General features: G+C 42.1%; 1 long non-coding RNA gene across 1 annotated transcript; it reads left to right on the forward strand.

The window, feature by feature from the left end:
- Window positions 1-11,918: 11,918 nt before the first annotated feature.
- LOC139541039 (uncharacterized) lies at window positions 11,919-19,829 on the forward strand. Its single transcript, XR_011668310.1, has 3 exons — window positions 11,919-12,052; window positions 12,537-12,636; window positions 12,843-19,829. It is a non-coding gene; the product is annotated as an uncharacterized lncRNA (long non-coding RNA).
- The last annotated feature ends 3,138 nt before the right edge of the window (window positions 19,830-22,967 follow it).

Below are 22,967 nucleotides of genomic sequence, written 5' to 3' on the forward strand. Positions count from 1 at the left end.
GCTTGTTTTGTGTGTTCAGATAAGCGTCATATGTTATTATTGTGGGCCGAGGATTTCTGTAAGGGTTTTGTTTAAATATGGTTGCATGTGGGTGGGTACTGTACAGTCGTGGCCAAAAGTTTTGAGAATGACACATATTAATTTCCACAAAGTTTGCTGCTTCAGTGCCTTTAGATATATTTGTCAGATGTTACTATGGAATACTGAAGTATAATTACAAGCATTTCATAAGTGTCAAAGGCTTTTATTGACAATTACATGAAGTTGATGCAAAGAGTCAATATTTGCTGTGTTGACCCTTCTTTTTCAAGACCTCTGCAATCCGCCCTGGCATGCTGTCAATTCACTTCTGGGCCACATCCTGACTGATGGCAGCCCGTTCTTGCATAATCAATGCTTGGAGTTTGTCAGAATTTGTGGGTTTTTGTTTCTCCACCCGCCTCTTGAGGATTGACCACAAGTTCTCAATGGGATTAAGGTCTGGGGAGTTTCCTGGCCATGGACCCAAAATATCGATGTTTTGTTCCCCGAGCCACTTAGTTATCCCTTTTGCCTTATGGCAAGGTGCTCCATCATGCTGGAAAAGGCATTGTTCGTCACCAAACTGTTCCTGGATGGTTGGGAGAAGTTGCTCTCGGAGGACGTGTTGGTACCATTTTTATTCATGGCTGTGTTCTTAGGAAAAATTGTGAGTGAGTCCACTCCCTCGGCTGAGAAGCAACCCCACACATGAATGGTCTCAGGATGCTTTACTGTTGGCATGACACAGGACTGATGGTAGCGCTCACCTTGTCTTCTCCGGACAAGCTTTTTTCTGGATGCCCCAAACAATCGGAAAGGGGATTCATCAGAGAAAATGACTTTACCCCAGTCCTCAGCAGTCCAATCCCTGTAACTTTTGCAGATTATCAGTCTGTCCCTGATGTTTTTCCTGGAGAGAAGTGGCTTCTTTGCTGCCTTTCTTGACACCAGGCCATCCTCCAAAAGTCTTCGCCTCACTGTGCATGCAGATGCACTAACACCTGCCTGCTGCCATTCCTGAGCAAGCTCTGTACTGGTGGTGCCCCGATCCCGCATTTGAATCAACTTTAGGAGACGGTCCTGGCGCTTGCTGGACTTTCTTGGGCACCCTGAAGCCACCTTCACAACAATTGAACCGCTCTCCTTGAAGTTCTTGATGATCCGATAAATGGTTGATTTAGATGCAATCTTACTGGCAGCAATATCCTTGCCTGTGAAGCCCTTTTTGTGCAAAGAGATGATGACGGCACGTGTTTCCTTGCAGGTAACCATGGTTGACAGACGAAGAACAATGATTCCAAGCACCACCCTCCTTTTGAAGCTTCCAGTCTGTTATTCGAACTCAATCAGCATGACAGAGTGATCTCCAGCCTTGTCCTCGTCAACACTCACACCTGTGTTAACAAGAGAATCACTGACATGTCAGCTGGTCCTTTTGTGGCAGGGCTGAAATGCAGTGGAAATGTTTTGGGGGATTCAGTTAATTTGCATGGCAAAGAGGAACTTTGCAATTAATTGCAATTCATTTGATCACTCTTCATAACATTCTGGAGTATATGCAAATTGCCATAATACAAACTGAGGCAGCAGACTTTGTGAAAATTAATATTTGTGTCATTCTCAAAACTTTTGGGCACGACTGTACACCTATACGTATACATGCATTGCACGGAATATCCAGCTGCCTTATCAGAATGTTTGTAATATGGGGGCCTCCCGGGTTGCGCAGTGGTCTAGGGCACTGCATCGCAGCGCTAGCTGTGCCACCAGAGACTCTGGGTTGGCGCCCAGGCTCTGTCGCGACCGGGAGGTCCGTGGGGCGACGCACAATTGGCCTAGCGTCGTCTGGGTTAGGGAGGGTTTGGCCGGTAGGGATATCCTTGTCTCATCGCGCACCAGCGACTCCTGTGGCAGGCCGGGCGCAGTGCACGCTAACCAAGGGAGCCAGGTGCACAGTGTTTCCTCCGACACATTGGTGTGGCTGGCTTCCGGGTTGGATGCTCGCTGTGTTAAGAAGCAGTGCGGCTTGGTTGGGTTGTGTTTCGGAGGACGCATGGCTTTCGACCTTCGTCTCTCCCGAGCCCGTACGGGAATCGTAGCGATGAGACAAGATAGTAATTACTAACAATTGGATACCACGAAATTGGGGAGAAAAAGGGTGTAAGTTAAAAAATGAAATACAAACATTTTTTTAATATTTTTTTTTATATGAGGTGTGTGGGGTGTGGATTATAATATGGCAGCAGCTGGTAATCTCTTAGACTGAGAGGAACAGACATCTGTGATCACTGTGGAGCCAGAGAAATGTCGCACCCATAACACACACAGAGACGCACACACCTTGAGATTTACACTTCCAACACACACACACCGACACACACAAACTCAAGGCTAGTCATGGGTGACACCACCACACACAGATTTCTCACACACGCACATAAAGCTCGAGGCTTGCATGCATGGTGCAGAGAAAAATACCCAGCTGTGTGCACACGCACTGCCACAAGTGGGGGCCACGCATGATGAGCCAGGGACACAGTCTCCCCTGTCACATGCCCCCACAGACACTAATCTCTGCAGTTGTGCTGCAGCAATGAGGCTGGGCAGCCAACTGGGGGAGCGTGGCTGTCTGTCTGGGCAGGTGTGTGCGTGCCATCAGGCCCCGGATCCTGCGATCTGAGATGGGTCACAAAAGCAGCTGGATGGGGGAGGTGGAGGGGGATTGAGGATAGAGTAGGTAGGGTGTGAGTGGTGGAGTGGGGCTGCTGCTTAGACCACTTTACACTGCCTGCCCCTGTCGGAAATGGATGGACACCATTCATAGGTCTACAATTACGAACACTGACAGCATTCATCATTAATCCCTATAAAATGGGTATAACTTTACTTAGCTGACAATAATGTTAGTGGTTAGAGCGTTGGGTCAGTAACTGAAAGGTTGCTGGATCGAATCCCCGAGCTGACAAGGTAAAAATCTGTCATCCTGCAAGGCAGATAACCCACTGTTCCCCGGGTGCCGAAGATGTGGATGTCGATTAAGGCAGCCCCCCGCACCTCTGATTCAGAGGGGTTGGGTTAATTGCGGAAGACACATTTCACTTGAAGGCATTCAGTTGTACAACTGACTAGGTATCCCCCTTTCCCTTAATGGAGAATAATCTTATCAGTCACAATTAGGGCTGTGGCGATCATGAAATTTTGATAGCTTGTGATTGTCATGCAAATGACTGCCGGTCTCACGGTAATTGACCGTAAATTAACGTAAACACATTTAGCATCTCGTGGCTTCCACGCATAGCCTACAAGCCACTGATGCAGACCTTTTGGACCATCTACATTTTAAAAAGTCTAATAAATACTTGTAATATAGCCTACACCTTCACAATAAATCCCTTATTTATTTTAGACGGATCTAAAGAAACATGATATGAAGAAAATGTAGTCTATTTCAGAAGAACAGAATAGCATACTCTGTATTGCCTTATGTTGTGCCCTGTTAGGCCCACAGGCATATGGCTATGCCATATATCCTTAGTATTATTTTATATTGTTTTATAGTATGACGAATACAATTGAGCATAGATAAATAAAATATGTTGATTGGTTAACAAAAACCGGTACTCCTAAATGCTTAATTTAGTTATTTATGTAACTTTAGTTCTACAAACTTTGGCCTATATGTTTTGATTTTTAATACATTCTAAGGCTGCGACTCTAATGATGAGCTCTGCTTTTTGTGCAGGCTGTACACACTTCATCAGTCTCTCATTCACAATTTGACAAGCACTCGATAATGCCTCAAATTTCCTGGCTGCATCTGCTTTATGGGGCCATAATCCCCCTAAAAGAAATCCATGCCTTTTGCACCCAGTGGCCATTATGCCCTTGGGCTGAATATAATAATAATTATAATTCCCTTCTCCCCGCTCGGGTCTTTCTCACAGGCTACAAGTGAAGATGGACATGTGCGTCCTTATCCAATTCCGAGGAGCATATTGAAGATATTGTAAGAACTGTCCACATTTAGATTTACTTTTCCATTCAACATGATGAGTAGCCCTAGCAAACAGCAAAAGCATTAGCCTATGTCAATCTACTATCCCCCATAGTGCATAAATTGACCTATTCTGTGTGAGAAATAAATATTCCAAACATAGTCCGGGACAGTTGCGGGATGCGATAGATCCCAAATTAATACAACCACTAGCATAAAAAAAACCTGTTTTAAGCAATGAGCCTAATACAACAGATGAGAACGTTTAGCTTAAAATGTTGATAAACTATTAGGCTATTTCTTCACATTATAAACGCAGCAATGCGCACACAGCAGTAGGCTATAAGTGTGAATGTTCCATTAGCAGGAAAACACCATTCTCAAAAGTGACCACAAATGCGATTATGCATGTAATGCTTTTATTATAAAAGTGCATTTTTATGGTGAAAATTAGCTTACCCAAACATGAAACTCACGCGCTGCGTATGTATGCCAGTTAGGCTCTACACCCATTGTAAAGTGGATTAATGTGCTTCATTTTAAGAAGTTATTTGACCACCTTTAGTTGTGATACAAACCTCATCAAAACATATAGGCCTATGGGCTAGGCTACATGAGGTGTGTGACTGTAATTTTGAAAAAGTTGCAAAAAACAAAGCATGTGCTGTTTGCCTTAAGCTGGGCATCATTCACAAGTGATAATGTCATTCAAAAGTGGTAGGCTAATATTGTCACCCATCACACTATTCTTGATTTAATCTTGTCTTTACATATACTAAATTATTATCATGCGCCTGTATTGAAACGGGCAGCGGGGGGAAAAATACATGTCATCTATGCATTTAAATAGCGCATGGAGGACGCTTTTCCCCGTGGTTCCTGTTCATGCCAGCCAGGTAGGCTATACTCCTGTTTTAAAGAGAAGCAATGTGCTTAATATTAGGAATGTTGAGAAATAAATATAGTAGGCCTAGCCTAAAGAAAGCTGATGGGATCCACCTCTTTTTAATAGAGGCCATCACTCTTTCTCCCGCAATTGCATAGCTTTTAGAAATGTTGCCAACATGAGCTCATGGGCTCTCATGAAGTGTTTGATTTGATTTTTGATTTGATTTGCATTGATGTCAGAGTGATTAGAGGGATAATAGAATGCTGAGTACCAGGCAGTTAGCAAGTTTGGTAGGCTACTAATGACTAGCAGCATCATCGGAGCCTGGAGAAGCCTAATTACCGTGACTAAACGGTCACATGGAATTTGACTGCCATCATGACTCGTGACCGCCGGTGTGGCGGTAATACGGTCACCGTAACAGCCCTAGTCACAATTCGATTTTTACATTAAGGATGAGAGGAGGCACTTGAGAATCTACATGTATATTTCTGGCAATAATGTGTAAGCAACATTTCAGTGTTCCTCAGTGCATAGCTGGTTGAGGGGTTATGCTTGGGTAATGTTTAGGGGTGATTAAAAGGCAATGGGGCATGGGTAAGTGGGGTGTTCAACACTGCTATAATATCCTGTGCAATAACCTTTGAACTCCCTCCTACAGCCTGCTCCCAGATAAATCTTCTGATCCTGGGAAGCTTATCACTAAAGCCTGCCTGGATACCAGCTCTTATTGTTCCAGACACAATTACATTGGATTGAGGAGCTTTGTGTGTTTGTGAGGGAGAGAGAGAGAGATTCAGTTGTGATGGAGAAAGCAGCGAACGGGAGGATAATCTGGGACTCTGGGGTGCGAGTGACACTAACCAGCCCCCTCACCCTCACAATGCTCTGACCCCCTCCACCCCTGAGCTTGTGAAGAGGAACCCATGGTCTTGTGAATGGCAGAAATTATCCACACTGGCACAGCCTTTGGTGGAGGCCAGATGGAGTCTTTGTCTTCTAACACACAGACCCCATGGGCTCAGTGGAATGCCAGCAGAACTCTCTTGTCCTCCACCATGTTCACATGACTCATGTGCTAATAGCCATTATTCACAGAGAATGATACAAATCCACCATGTCTAAGACCATCACAGCACACTGGTGATGCTTATTTACTATGATAGCACAATTTAAGGTGTGTAATATGACTTTGACCCAGTTGGAGATCCAAACTGTTTTTGACGTGGATGTTTATTGTGAAGCAGGGCTTATTAGCAGTTGGTATCTGGTATCAGTAAGTGATGTGAAAATGTCCTAACTGCTGATTATATCTAAGGAATAGTCATCCAGAACCATTTCAGTGACTTAACTGAACATGTTATTTTATGTCTCTCTGGGTGACAGATTTTAGTGTCTGCCAGTAGAAACACACTTCAATATTCGAGTGGCCACTATACATTTTCACGTTCATATTTCACCTGGACTGACTAAATATTGAAGTGCATGCCATTTCATTCAGGCTACAGACAGTTTGTTGAGAGATTACATGATGACATTGAGTAGATTTGTTTTGACAGTAAACCAACAGTAGGCAGGTTTGTATTGACCCAGTTTTTTTTTTTATTGAAGAACAGACAAACACAAAATGGGCGGGCAGGTACAGCACTCATCCCACGTACATCAAATGAGTTACAGTAACACCATGTTTGAATTAGACCACATTGAAGTACGAAACCTATTTTCCCGGTATTCCTGGCCTCTCTCTGTCTTCTTAAAGTAATGGGCTCCATATAGTGTATTTCTCTAACATTTCCTAGTGACAGCCTTTTTACTGGCTGCCAGTAGGACTTTCAACAGGTATTGCAGGTATTTCCCCTAACTAGAGAGTAATGAATGTTTGTTCTCTGTCAAAACCCATTTCTAATTAAAGATCTTATTTCTCCCCAGTAGGATTCAATAGCGGGGAATAACCAAAAGATATGAGAGTGATCCGCCATTGAAAACCCATATTCTCTTGAAACAGTTTTTTTTGTACTCCAAGTTGTATGCGTTATTGAATAAATCTGGTACGCTCGAAGGGTCAATCACTTTTAATTATTTTTAAAAGTACTGTCGAACCTGCTGGTATTTGTAAAGATCTTGTTTATCCAAGCCATGTTTTTTACTTAGGTCCTGAAAGCGATCTAGAGCCCCATTCCTTATAATTGTACAAAATGATGTGATGCCTCTTTGCGTCCACTGTTTAAATCTGTTATCCTGAGTTGCATGGATGAATCTGGGGTCTTATGCGGGCACCTCTCTGTCTAAATGAAGTTGCTTGACTACCCTAAACCATGTCTTGAGAGAAATTATTGTGTATTTCTATTATCATGTCCTTACTACCCAAAACTGACTGTGGGTGTCTCTATCAAAGTAGTCTCAATGTCTTTCCATTTAGATTCAAATTCTGAATTGCACCAACACACCAGGCTTTCAGTAATTTTAAATGTTGTGTATCTAATTTGTGGTCTCTTACTGTTCCAGATAAACCTTGATATCCATTTATCCCTAAACTGTTTAGGTAGGATTTCTATGAGGTGCAGTGATTGGAACAAATAGAGTAACCTCGGCAAGATATTCATTTTGATTGTTTCAATTCTACTACTAAGATCCAAAGGAAGTGAATTCCACCTGTCCAGGTCATCATATATTTTCTTAAATATTTTTGCATCTGAGCTCCTAGAGTGTGCGGCTCTCCTTTATTTTTAAGTTTTCTACTCCGCTAGCCAGCACCTCGCCTAAATAGGTGTGCGTTTCTTTTTCTTCTAGATAGCAACATCATTTATGTCATAAAATTTGCCTGTATCTTTTGGTAGATTTACTCCAAGATACTTAATGGATGAAGAGGTCCACTGGATGATATATCTGCTCTTCAGCTCTTGCTGTGGGGAATAATGAAATACTAGGGCTTGGGTCTTGTGTACGTTAAGCACATACCCTAAATATGTTCCAAATGTTTGTAAAACATCCATCAATCTAGGTACTTATTGTTTGTGACAAATGTCCATTAATCATTATTCTGGCAGTTGGATATGAATACAGTGTTTTGATGCACTGTATCACTTCTTTGTTGAAACCACATCTACCCATAACTTCGAATAGATAATCCCAACCCACTGAATCAAATGCTTTTTCTGCATCCAGATGAGCTTCAATGCCATACAACTCTCCTTCCGTGGCCTCCAACTGCTCTTAAATACAAGTACAACTAAATGCATGCTCTTCAACCGATCGCTGCCTGCACCTGGCCGCCCGTCCAGTATCACTACTCTGGACGGTTCTGACTTAGAATATGTGGACAACTACAAATACCTAGGTGTCTGGTTAGACTGTAAACTCTCCTTCCAGACTCACATCAAACATCTCCAATCCAAAGTTAAATCTAGAATTGGCTTCCTATTTCGCAACAAAGCATCCTTCACTCATGCTGCCAAACATACCCTCGTAAAACTGACCATCCTACCGATCCTCAACTTCGGCGATGTCATTTACAAAATAGCCTCCAATACCCTACTCAATAAATTGGATGCAGTCTATCACAGTGCCATCCGTTTTGTCACCAAAGCCCCATATACTACTCACCACTGCGACCTGTATGCTCTCGTTGGCTGGCCCTCGCTTCATACTCGTCGCCAAACCCACTGGCTCCAGGTCATCTACAAGACCCTGCTAGGTAAAGTCCCCCCTTATCTCAGCTCGCTGGTCACCATAGCAGCACCCACCTGTAGCACGCGCTCCAGCAGGTATATCTCTCTGGTCACCCCCAAAACCAATTCTTCCTTTGGCCGCCTCTCCTTTCAGTTCTCTGCTGCCAATGACTGGAACGAACTACAAAAATCTCTGAAACTGGAAACACTTATCTCGCTCACTGGCTTTGGGCACCAGCTGTCAGAGCAGCTCGCGGATTGCTGCACCTGTACATAGCCCATCTATAATTTAGCCCAAACAACTACCTCTTCCCCTACTGTATTTATTTATTTTGCTCCTTTGCACCCCATTATTTCTATCTCTACTTTGCACATTCTTCCACTGCAAATATACCATTCCAGTGTTTTGCTTGCTATATTGTATTTACTTCGCCATCATGGCCTTTTTTGCCTTTGCCTCCCTTGTCTCACCTCATTTGCTCACATTGTGTATAGACTTATTTTTCTACTGTGTTATTGACTGTATGTTTGTTTTACTCCATGTGTAACTCTGTGTTGTTGTATGTGTCGAACTGCTTTGCTTTGTCTTGGCCAGGTCGCAATTGTAAATGAGAACTTGTTCTCAACTTGCCTACCTGGTTAAATAAAGGTGAAAAAAAATAAAAATCTAGATGGATTAATATAGCACCCGTCTTATCCTGAGTGATGTGGTCCATGACGTAGTGTTCTCCTTATGCTGTCCTGTATCTGTCTATTTTGTGTGAAACCAGTTTGATCCCCATCAATCAATTCTGGGATTATGTTTTTTTTAATGTATTCTGTGCAAGTTGTTTTCTGAGTCTCCAAGCTAGTTATTTATTTGCCTTTGAGCCTGCTTCATAATATCATTGCTTAAGGAACCTGAGCTTTTTCTTTACCTCTTCACTATAGATCGGATCAATTTCCTGTTTTACCTTTGGAATCTCACACAATATAACAGGGTCTTTGAGATCACTATGAGAGCATTCTAAGCTTCCTAATGTTTAATGTAATTTCATTCGTTTCTGTACTGTAATCATTTTCTTGAGTGATGATGTGGCTATGATCTTCCTTCTAATAAGCGCCTTAGCTGCATCCCACAGTGTAGCAGGAGATAATTCCCCGTTTTCATAATTCTCCAGATAGATGTTTAATTCTGTTTTTATTGATTTCTTGAAAGCTGTTTCCTTCAGCATGCTTGTATTAAGCCTTATAGAGTATTTCTTGGTTGGCTATAAATGTGCAGTTAAGTAAACTCCATTACGGTCTGATAAGTCCCTCTGCCTGATCCTACAATCCTTAAACCTGTGCCTATCTGGACTGCACATGAAAAGGACGTCTAACCTGTAGTATTCAGTGTGGCAGGTTGAGTAAAAATTATATTCCCTTTCTGACATATGGAAGTTGCGCCATACATCAATCGGTCCTAAATCCTGTAATATCCTATTGATCATTTAGCAACCAGACTTCCTATTCTGATTCATGCTGTCCATTTTTGTTTAAAATCATGTGGAATATCCCCTCCACAGATAAGTGCCAGAGGTTTCAGTGGCAATTAAATCAAACACTTTTTTTAAAGAAGACCATGTCACTCCCCGGGGGTGCATATACTGTACATAAAATTATGTAACTCCCTTATGAAACAGTTTACATTTAACAAATATACATTTACAGTCCTTGTCTTTTATTTCTGATTTCAACTCAAAATGAACTGAATTTGGGACCCAAATAGCAACACCCCTTCTACCTGTTTTATAAGAGAAAACAAGTTTCTCGTGTTCAGGACGGGATAAGTGAGTTTCCTTCCAGAATAACATGTCAGCTCTTTTTTCATCTTTGATATTACCTTCTCTTTATGGCACTCCCCAGTCCGTTCACATTCACCTTAAATTCCCAATGATGCATCAATATCGACCAAAAGAAAGTGGACCATAACAGTCTGCTTAACATGAACCTCAAAAATAATGAAAGAACAATAAAAAAAGTTAACCAAAAGGGAAACAACTTTACTATAAGGACATGTCAGAGGACTCCTGCCTCTGGGGTTTGAGGGGATGAGCCTGCCCGCTGGATGGGCCCCTCGCTCAACTATCAAAATGTGTGACGCATTGACAAAATGCAAAACACCTGCACAGCAAATAATGACGAGTCATTACAGCAGATTTACTATTATTATTTTACTCAAAGAGCATCTTTAACAGTTTTTGGAATTAAGTGACTGATTGTGACCACGAGGTAAAACAGAGTTAATTCGAATAGAGTGTTTATAAGTAAGTATTGCTAGAGTCAATGTGATCCCGCCCACAGATTAGCAGTTACATTTAGATTTTGCCGCCATTGATATTTTCTTCCTCGCATTCGCCTCAGGTAAGTAATATGGATTTGAAAAATAGAATTGTAGGTTAATGATTTCTTAAAATATTATTTTGGCCTGACATTTAAAGCATGCTAAATAGGGTTAGTGTATGACTAACAATCAAATGTAAAGACACAGATATGCAATTTGGTTGTATTATCCCTGTAGCATTGTTGAGAACATAGCATTCATTTATTAATCTAATAGGCAGATTCTGTTAACTCTTCTGCAAACTGCTCCATGGATGTTTGTGGTTCGTCAGACTGACACTCTTACCCTGACACAAAGTTCTAACAGAAAAAGGAGAGCAGAGGAAGACGGTGCAGCCAAAGTAAGCCTTTCATTATTTGCTCTGATTGTCTTTTTATAATTAAAAACTGTATTGATCTTCCTGAGGTTCCATCTTTGATCTTGGGTAGGCCTACTCCAACAGAGTGTGTTTTTTTTACAGTCCTGCTCTTATCGACCTAAATCATCTTAGAAGATCCTAATGTGCAGCTTAGTGATATAGCCAGGTGTTGGAGCAGGGCTGACACCAATGCTTGCACAGTAGCTCTCCAGGAGGATGGCTGGCTACCACTGAGCTCTTTCTCAATTTTTCTGTCCTTGGCTCCTTGTGTCCTCTTCTCATCCTTCTCAAAACCAACTACAGAAGAATGAATTAGGAGAGGAACATTGGGTCTCATTATCAAATGGGATTTTAGGAAGCGAGGAATCAATAAACTATTTTGATAAAGAACCCTGGTGTACTAGGGTCTGTGTCTGTTGTGTTTTTTTGTTAGATGATTGAGGACATTCTCCAGAGCAAAGCTGGAGGGGAAAGGATCATGAACGAGTATGCTCAGACAAAAAGCTTGAATTACCGCACCAGACGTGATATGATCAAGATATTGGTTGCAAATATGACAGAGGATCATGGGTAAACCATCACATATTTTATGCATTAAGATCAATGTTTTGCATTCATGTATTATTGCCAATCTAGTAATTATGTATATTTGTGGGCTTCAGAACAAGTTCCCCACGACATGGGAAGGAGGAGGCATATGCAACAGGAATAGTTTCCTTGTTCCCCTATCTGGCTGACCGCAAAAGCAAGACAGACTGTGAGTACGAAATAAATCTGGGTCCCAATTCACTTCACCTTAGCCCTTTGATGTTTGCAGATTTGAAGGGTGTGGATAGATGTAAGCAGTGTAGTTGTGGAGCTTTCACCTTATGGATCTGATAGGTTATAGGGCCAAGGGGAAGTGGTGACTATTTTTTTTAATGATTTTGCTGTTTTAAAAGGCACAATCTGCCGATAGTGAAACTGCCACATCAAATGATAAACACAGAATTTTCCTAATCACTTTTCAAGGTGCAAAGCTGTCTGACATGACACTGTTGTTGTTTATATGCTCATCCTTGGTCACTTGTAATTGAAGATAACATCAATCAGGCTTTGTGTATGTGAAGGTGACTGAGGAGCATTAAACATTACAGTCCCTGCTACTGTTAAACTTTTCTTCCAGATTCTAACATGCACCAGTGACACATTTGCTTCATGTGAACAAAAGGTTTGTTTATTTCTTGTCTGTGTTTATCTAGGCCCACCATTACAATGCAGAAGACTGGAGTGGCTACTTGGTATGGAGACTGAAGCACCTGCAAAAGGAGGCTGCAGAGGGAAGAATAAAGTCACTAACGGGTGGGTCAGCTAGTTGGCATGCATAAGTATTTTATTTGAGTGTGTATGGTTTGTGCTCGCTCGGGTGTAGGCATGTGACGGTGTGTTCACAAGGGAGTGAGACTTGTTTTTTACGTGTTTTTCTCATGATTCAGTGTAATGGGGTTTGGTTGGACTGTTTATACCAGTGTTGTGTGTTCCTGTCCTTTTTCATCTTTTGGTTGAAGGTGGACCAGCTGTAGACAGAGACCCCTTCACGGACGAACACTGGCTGAGTGAAGAAGGGCAGTGCCGAGAGCCATCGCACTGATGAAACACACGTCTGATGAAGCAACCGTAAAATAAAATATATTTTTTAATTTAACCACTATAGGCAAGTCAGTTAAGAACAAATGTTTATTTACAATGACGGCCTACCGGGGAACAGTGGGCTTAGGGGCAGAACGACAGATTTGTACCTTGTCAGCTCATGGATTTGATCCAGCAACCTTGCGGTTACTGCCCAACACTCTAACCACTAGACTACCTGAAGCTGACCTTTGCCTAGCACCAAAAAATGGTCCATGACCCACAGAACACCTCCGACATACTCAGTGTTTCTGCGGTTCCTGGACATACCAAGCATGGTATGTATGAAATTGACTCTGTCAACTCCATAGCATGCACGTGTGAGAACGCATAAATTACATGTTGATGTATTGTTTTCTCCAAAGCATGACCATGTCGCAATTTTGTCTTTGTGTGTCTTGTCTGTAGATAGAGCAAGATTTTGGACTGATGTTTGGTGATGCAACTTCCACAAAATTCCTGAAGAAATGGCCTACTGTCTTCAAACAGAAGGTCATCCTGCAGAGCCATGGACTCCCACCAAAAACTGAGCTTCGGGACGTGATACACAATGCTGAGTTCGCAGCTGAGGTGGATAATGGTACAGACATACCATTTTACACTATAATATTAAGTTCTAGTATGGGCATGTGGGAGGGAGAAGAATTTTAGGATTGTGGTTGAAAGCGAAGTGGGTTAAATGATTGTTTCTAGGCTGGGACAGTGACACGTCATCCATTCTTCTCCTCGACCATCTTCTGCCTTCCTCTGCTCAAGGCCACAACAAGCCAGGAAAGATGTCAGCAAGACACGCAGCTGAACATCTTGTGAAGTTCCTAAAGTTCAGGCTACAATTCAACACAATTATAGGCAAATTGTGTCGCTGTATCTTGATCCTTCCCCCTCTTCCCCTTCACCACTTACCCCAGCAAAGAGCACTATCATGACCTTTACTGCTATAATAGCACTTACTAGTTAAACTACTACAACTGTCGCAGTATACATATAAGAATCACTACTGTCTGGCTTGTGAGACTTATAGTAGATGTTCTAACGATACATTATTGTCTTCTAGGCAGGGACCAGCATCCTCTTGATGCCATCACCGGAAGTCAACAGCCCTATCTGTTTGCCGTGGGGACCCAGAGAGAACGAGCATTCACGCCTACTTCATTGTGATTGACAAACATGCGGTACCTTGTAAGGCATCTGGCTCACTGGGCTGTTTTAATGAGCTTTTCAAAGCTTTGTACCTCATACAGTCAGGGTCTGGCAAACATGTACACTTTTCGGCAAACAACAATCTACGAAATTGACGTTGATACAACTAAGGTGAATCCCAGGGTAGCAGAGCTGAAGGCCAGAATGTTGCATTAAACAGATCTGTTTGAGACACAATTTTTTAGTTTTGTTTGCAAATGCCAACAGCCTTGTAAAACATCTGAAGTTAATCCGCGGTCTTTGTTCAGGGAAATTTCTGCATTCAAAGTGTGGTCAGGTTGGTTGTTCACATGTATTTGCCACTTTTCCTAGATTTCTAAAGCATCTAAACAAGGCACATGAAGAGTGTAACAGAAGTTTCTGATAAGGGTGGTGGAGGCCCCTCTACCGCTACTAACAGTTTTGCAGCAAACACTTCAGTCAGTTTCATGGAAGAGATAGACAGCCTATAGGGAGGAGGTCAGAGACCTGGCAGTGTGGTGCCAGGACAACACCCTCTCCCTCAGTGTGATCAAAACAAAGGAGATGATTGTTGACTACAGGAAAAGGAGGACCGACACGCCCCCATTCTCATCGACAGAGCTTGGTGTCCATATCACCAACAAACTATCATGGTCCAAACATACCAAGACAGTCGTGAAGAGGGCACGACAACGCCTATTCCCCCTCAGGAGACTGAAAAGATGTGGCATGGGTCCTCAGATCCTCAAAGTGTCACGACTCCCACCGAAGGTGGCTCCCCTGCCTGTTCGGGCGGTGCTCTGCGGTCGTCGTCGCCGGTCTACTAGCCGCCACCGATCCCTTTTTCCTTTTCTGTTCGTTTGGTCTTATTAGTTGCACCTGTTCCTTATTGTGTTTCTTGATTTTTGTCTATTTAAGCCTGTTAGGCCCGCCTAGGTTTGTGCGGGATTGTTATTCTGTTAGTTTGTGGATGTTCGATGGTATTTTGTTTTTCCGGTTATTTTGGGTCCTGTGTATGGGCCGGTCAGTTTATGCGCCTTGTGTTTATGGCATGACCGTTTTTCCCGGGAATAAATATACATTTATTCAAACCCTCTGCTCTCTGCGCCTGACTCCAACCCACTGTTCTTTAAGGACTCTGACACAAAGTTCTACAGCTGCACCATCAAGAGCATCCTGACTGGTTGCATCACCGCCTGGTATGGCAACTGCTCGGCCTCCGAGAGCAAGGCACTACAGAGGGTAGTGCGTACGGCCCAGTAGATCACTGGTGCCTTCCTGCCATCCTGGACCTCTATACCAGGCGGTGTCAGAGGAAGGCCCAAAAAATTGCCAAAGACATCAGCCACCCTAGTCAAAGACTGTTCTCTCTGTTACAGCACGGCAAGCGGTACCAGAGCGCCAAGTCTAGGTCCAAAAGGCTATTTAACAGCTTCTACTCCCAAGCCATAATACTCCTGAACAGCTAATCAAATGGCCACCGGACTTTTTGCATTGACCCCCGCCCCCATTTTTACACTGCTGCTACTCTCTGTTTATTATCCATGCATAGTCACTTTACCTCTACCTACATGTACAGTGGCAAGAAAAAGTATGTGAACCCTTTGGAATTAACTGGATTTCTGCATGAATTGGTCATACAATTAGATCTGATCTTCATTTAGGTCACAACAATAGACAAACAGTCTGCTTAAACTAATAACACACAACAATTATACGTTTTCATGTCTTTATTGAACACACCGTGTAAACATTCACAGTGCAGGGTGGAAAATGTATGTGAATCTTTGGATTTAATAACTGGATGACCCTCCTTTGGCAGCAAACTCAACTAAACATTTTCTGTAGTTGCGGATCAGACCTGCACAACGGGTCAGGAGGAATTTTGGATCATTCCTCTTTACAAAACTGTTTCAGTTCAGCAATATTCTTGGGATGTCTGGTGTGAACTGCTCTTGTTAGGTCATACCACAGCATCTCAATCGGGTTGAGGTCAGGACTCTGACTGGGCCACTCCAGAAGGCATATTTTCTTCTGTTGAAGCCATTCTGTTGTTGATTTACTTCTATGTTTTGGGTTGTTGTCCTGTTGATTCACCCAACTTCTGTTGAGCTTAAATTGGCGGACAGAGCCTAACATTCTCCTGCAAAATGTCTTGATAAACTTCGGAATTAATTTGTCTGTCGATGATAGCAAGCTGTCCAGGCCCTGAGGCAGCAAAGCAGCCCCAAACAATGATGCTCCCTCCACCATAGTTTACAGTTGGGTTGAGGTTTTGATGTTGGTGTGCTGTGCTGTTTTTTCTCCACACATAGTGTTGTGTGTTCCTTCCAAAGAACTCAACCGGAGTTTCATCTGTCCACAGAATATTTTGCCAGTAGCTGTGGAACATCCAGGTGCACTTTTGCAAACTTCAGACGTGCAGCAATGTTTTTTTAAACAGCAGTGGCTTCTTCCGTGGTGTCCTCCCATGAACACCATTCTTGTTTAGTGTTTTACATATCGTAGACTCGCCAACAGAGATGTTAGCATGTTCCGGAGATTTCTGTAAGTCTTTAGCTGACACTCTAGGATTCTTAACTTCACTGAGCATTCTGCACTGTGCTCTTGCAGTCATCTTTGCAGGATGGCCACTCCTAGGGAGAGTAGCAACAGTGCTGAACTTTCTCCATTTATAGACAATTTGTCTTACCGTGGACTGATGAACATCAAGGCTTTTAGAGATACTTTTGTAACCCTTTCCAGGTTTACGCAAGTCAACAATTCTTAATCTTTTGAGATCTATTTTGTTTGAGGCATTGTTTCACACCAGGCAATGCTTCTTGTGAATAGCAAACTCACATGTTGTGAGTGTTTATTATAGGGCAGGGCAGCTCTAACCAACATCTCCAATCTCATCTCATTGATTGGACTCCAGGTTAGCTGACTCCTAACTCCAATTAGCTTTTGGAGAAGTCATTAGCCTAGGGGGTCACACTTTTTCCAGCCTACACTGTAAATGTTCAAATGATGTATTCAATATAGACAAGAAAGATACAATAATTTGTGTGTTATTAGTTTAAGCACACTGTTTGTCTATTGTTGTGACTTAGATGAAGATCAGATCAAATTTGATGACCAATTTATGCAGAAATCCTGGTAATTCCTAAGGGTTCACATACTTGTTTTGCCACTGTACATAATACCTTGACATTGACTCTGTACCAGTAACTCCTGTAAATACCCTCGCTACTGTAATATTTTTGTTTCTCCTTAATTATTTTTTTGTTTATTTGAGTAAATCTTTTAACACCTTTTTTTCTTAACTGCATTGTCGGTTAAGGGCTTGTAAGTAAGCATTTCACTGTAAGATCTACACCTGTTGTATTCAGCGCATGTGACTAATAAATTTTGATTTGATATTGTTGATGATATCCACAGTCAAGCTAAAGAGTCAGTGAAGTGTCTGTCTTTACAGGAATCTGGAAACAATAAATGTTGGGTGTAAAAGAGATCAGTGTTTTGGGCAAATTGAAAATCCTTTCAGTGGATTGAAACCAAAAGGTTGAAATATTTCTCAGAGAAGTGGGGAACTGTAGATCCAGTTGAATATGTTATTGGCAAAAGATTTGACACGTGACACAATACAACCACTGAAACATATATTATGACCAGGTTATTGTTGCAGATAAAAATGTATTTACATACCCATTTTGCAGACGTTAGTCTAGTTGCAAAATGCACACAAAATGAAATGTTGCAGCATGTGGATGGTCCCAAAGAAAGTCTACTTTATGACTAAATGTTTCAGCCTGTGGATGGTGCCAAAGAAAGTCTACTTCATAATTAAATGTTGCAGCCGGTGGATGGTCCCAAAGAAAGTCTACTTTATGATTAAATGTTGCAGCCTGTGGATGGTGTCAAAGAAAGTCTACTTTATGACTAAATGTTGCAGCCTGTGGATGGTCCCAAAAAAAGTCTACTTTATGACTTGCGTGATGGATCTTTAAGAATCATGCTCTTTTCTCAAAAGAGAAACATGCGATACAAATTATTCTATTCTATGACGACTTTGAAACTACTAATCCTCTTGGATCCAAGCGTGGCATACATCATGTGGGTGCCATTTACTTTAAGAAATCTCTCAAGTGGAATTCCTCTCTGCTCAATATTCACCTGGTTTCTCTATTTCATGCTCAAGATATAAAAACCTATGGATTTCACTTACTACTTGACCCAATTGTATGAGATGTAAACATTTTGGAAAATGATGGAATTAAGGTTCCCTTGTACGATCACCAAATTCATGGAACTATCGTCCAAGTAACAGGTGACAACCTTTGTATTCATAGTTTATTTGGTTTTGTGGACTCTTTTATTGCACGATATTGCTGCTGTTTCTACCTTGCTGAGAAAAACTACTTTTAGACAGAGTTTAGTGAAGACAATGCCAAGATAGTATTGCGAACTAAAGAGATGCATGTGGAACACTACCAAACAATGGGGAGAATTCCCACTCTGCCCTATGTGATAGGTGTTAAAAAATCCTGCCTGTTAAATTCATTACAGTATTTTCATACAATGCATGACATCTTGGAGGGTGTTGGGCAACATGAGGTGAAATTGCTACTACAGCACTTGCAAAACGAGCATTTAACCTCAAAAGAAATTGACATGAGAATTCAGGGCTTCACTTATGGCTATATGGAAAGAAGCAACAGACTCCAGAAGTGAAGTCACTTGAGGGTTCCAATGATTTGGGCTTAAAAGCCATTCAGTCTTGGTGTCTACTACGCAATCTAACACTTATCTTTGTTGACTTGGTGTTTCCAAATGATCAACACTGGCTTTTGTATTTTCTCCAGTGTTATCAGATGGTATTACAGTATATTTGAACCACTTGATTGCAGAACACCACATATTGTTTATGCATTTGTTTCCTGGAAAAAGGTTATTACCAAAGCATTTTATGGTGCATCATCCGTGATGTATTCAGAAAATCGGGCCAATTCTCCATAGCTGGTGTAGGCGCTACTAAGCAACACACTTATTTTTTTAAACAAGAGAAAAGCTTTAACATAACTAAAACATTGGCCCAGAAACATCAAAGTGACATGGCATACAACTGGCAAACATTGGACTGAGAGAGATTGGATATTGGTCCAGGGAAAATGGTGTCCTTGAATGCAATGGAAGGAGCTAATGAGATAGCAAAAGCACTCTGGGTGCCTTCTTCCACTAAGGTTTTAAGTGTAAAATGGGCCAAACATCAAGGTAATGTATACCGTTCATTGTGATGCCCTTATTTCACGAAATCCAGTCTGTTCTTGCAAAAGATGACAATGTATTGCTGGTTACCTTTGCTTTAGACACACTGTGTCTTTGAGAAAATGTAAATGCATTTTAAAGTTGTATGGCTAAAGGGATCCCATGTTGTTGATGTTGAAGATCTTTTGTATCACAAAGCATTCGACATACCGATGTCATATGGTGGTGATGATTCAAGTTTGTTTGTTGTCCTGTACTGCTTCATGTGATATTATTTCCACGCTTATACACAGTATCAGAACAATTGAGAAATTCCTCCACGGAGGCACACCACGGGTGTGGTTTTTAATTTGTACTGTCCCTATTGCTTCATTTTATTTCTATAATTGCACACCATGCAAGTAGTGTTTGTGCTGTTGTGGGCATCTTATGTAATAAACAAATGCTGTTATGCAATATTTTGTGTTGACTGATTTATGGTAGTCATAATTGTTCTGTGTTTACCCTTATCAGTCAATTTATTTAGCATTATGAGTCAGAGTAAATTTGTAATGACACTGGTAAGAGTAAACATTACTCAACAATTAACTCTAGAATACTGAACAACACTGCAGAGTAAAACAAGTGACAGTTATTTTAAATGAATACTGTACAGAGTGAAATGCAATGACACAGTTCAATTTCAAAATTAAATTTAACAAATACAACTCTGAAAAAAAAAACTATTTTTGGACTGGGACCAAATTATCTTTGGCAGAGTAAAATTTTCTTCAAATAGAGTTCAATTCACTGTCATTGTTACTGTGTGGTCTTCAGGTTGGTTAAATCAAAGACACAAAGTGACTACGGCACTCCATGACCGTAGTCGCAGTGCTAGCTGCGCCACCAGAGTCTCTGGGTTCGCGCCCAGGCTCTGTCGCAGCCGGCCGCAACCGCGAGATCCGTGGGGCGACGCACAATTGGCATAGCGTCGTCCGGGTTAGGGAGGGTTTGGCCGGTAGGGAGGGTTTGGCCGGTAGGGATATCCTTGTCTCAGTATGTAAAAAATAAAAATAAAAAATGTAATAAAAATGTATGCACTCTACTGTAAGTCGCTCTGGATAAGAGCGTCTGCTCTTGGCCGGTAGGGATATCCTTGTCTCAGTATGTAAAAATGTAATAAAATGTATGCACTCTACTGTAAGTCGCTCTGGATAAGAGCGTCTGCTAAATGACTAAAATGTAAATATAAATGTAATGACCAGTGTTTCATAACCCTGACCTATTGGAACCAAAAATAAAAAGGGCGCCCTTTTCATCGCCTACACGCACAGGTTAATTACAAAGAAAGGTGTATAGTTTCTGTGTGCTAAGGGGGTAAGTATAATGTATTAGGATAAATAATGGAAGAAAAACAGTATTGTCTGTATCTTATTGCCTATAATAGCCTACTATGTGTTAATAAAAGCTATCAACCATATGCTGTCCATTAATTGAATCCTCCCCATGTTATAGCCTTCTGTCAACTTGTTGTCAGTGTCATTCATCATTAGCTAACAGATCTGTTATTAACGTGACCATACGTAATGTGTCCATATAGGCCACATACTTTAGGCTTCTCACCATTACACAGCCAGGGGGAAAATAGGGGAGCTGTTCTACTCCTTGCAAAGTCAACCATAACGGCCTAATATGTCAAACAGCTTGCGCCTCGGGGTAACTATTAAGTCCGTTAAATCCGATTCAGTATCTTCTAGTCGGAGATGACTGAGTCTCTCTCTAATGAGAACGTCCTCTCGCCAAGGTGACATCCATCTTTCAGACCACGATCTATGAGAGGGGCTGGTTGAGTCTTTCCGCTGGTGAAGCCAGCTGTCTCCTGGAGGTATATCCACTGGGATGTCCCTCGACTTCAGGTCCTCAGACGGATGCTCGTGTGACCCAGGCTGTTATCCAGAAATACTCGCATCCTTGCCAGGAATGGTGTTTGGAAGTGAATCCCTTTATCTTATAGTGCCTTCTTAATAGGAGTGTTTTCTTTCCTTTCCTTCCTTCCTTACCGCATTCGTATCGCCTGGTTCACCAACTACTTCTCTGATAGAGTTCAGTGTGTCAAATTGGAGGGCCTGTTGTCCGGACCTCTGGCAGTCTCGATGGGTCGGAGGGCCTGTTGTCCGGACCTCTGGCAGTCTATGGGGGTGCCACAGGGTTCAATTCTTGGGCCGACTCTTTTCTCTGTATACATCAATGATGTCCCTCTTGCTGCTGGTGATTCTCTGATCCACCTCTACGCAGACGACACCATTCTGTATACTTCTGGCCCTTCTTTAGACACCGTGTTAACAAACCTCCAGGCGAGCTTCAATACCATACAACACTCCTTCCGTGGCCTCCAACTGCTCTTAAATGCAAGTAAAACTAAACGCATGCTCTTCAAACGATCGCTGCCGCACCCGCCCACCCATCTAGCATCACTACTCTGGATGGTTCTGACTTAGAATATGTGGACAACTACAAATACCTAGGTGTCTGGTTAGACTGTAAACTCTCCTTCCAGACTCACATTAAGCATCTCCAATCCAAAATTAAATCTAGAATCGGCTTCCTATTTCGCAACAAAGCATCCTTCACTCATGCTGCCAAACATACCCTCGTAAAACTGACTATCCTACCGATCCTTGACTTCGGCGATGTCATTTACAAAATAGCCTCCAACACTCTACTCAGCAAATTGGATGCTGTCTATCACAGTGCCATCCGTTTTGTCACCAAAGCTCCATATACTACCCACCACTGCGACCTGTATGCTCTCATTGGCTGGCCCTCGCTTCATATTCGTCGCCAAACCCACTGGCTCCAGGTCATCTATAAGTCTTTGCTAGGTAAAGCCCCGCCTTATCTCAGCTCACTGGTCACCATGGCAGCACCCACCCGTAGCACCCGCTCCAGCAGGTATATTTCACTGGTCACCCCCACAGCCCACCCAACTACCTCATTCCCATATTGTTATTTATTTTTTGCTCCTTTTACCCCAGTATCTCTACTTGCACATGCATCTTCTGCACATCTATCACTCCAGTGTTTTGAGGCCAGAGTTCGGTGTGCTCTTGATTCCCAAGTCACTGTCATCTTAAAGCATATCCTTGTATAGACCCTCCACAAAATTGGGCATAAAATATTTTTCTGTGTCCTCAGCCAGTCTAATGTTATTGCAACGTGAAAAACCTGATTTCTGTCACTTTTGCCTGTAGTGCGACCTGGCTTTTCAAAGACTTCACAAGTGCCTCCTTGACCACAGTGTTCTACGTGTCTATTTCCCCAATGCGCTGTTCTGCATTCCCCATTCTTGTTAGATAGTTTCTGGTTAAGGTCCTTCTTGAACTCATTCAGTTATTTTCATACATCTTCTCGAAGTTCCTCTCAAAAGCTAGCGAGCATCTCGCGCAATTCCTCCTGTCACTTCACGGTATGAGGGTTCTAACTAGTTTGCGTTATCGAGCTCTGCCTCGTCTACGATTTAAGCTTCTCCTACTTTGTTACGGACTATCATTGTAGCGCCACGACTTTTTCCTGCTTTCCCCTTTTCAATTTGAACGTAAGTTACTATAATTCTCACT

The sequence above is a fragment of the Salvelinus alpinus genome, chromosome 16, assembly GCF_045679555.1.
Source record: "Salvelinus alpinus chromosome 16, SLU_Salpinus.1, whole genome shotgun sequence".
Classification (NCBI taxonomy): domain Eukaryota; kingdom Metazoa; phylum Chordata; class Actinopteri; order Salmoniformes; family Salmonidae; genus Salvelinus; species Salvelinus alpinus.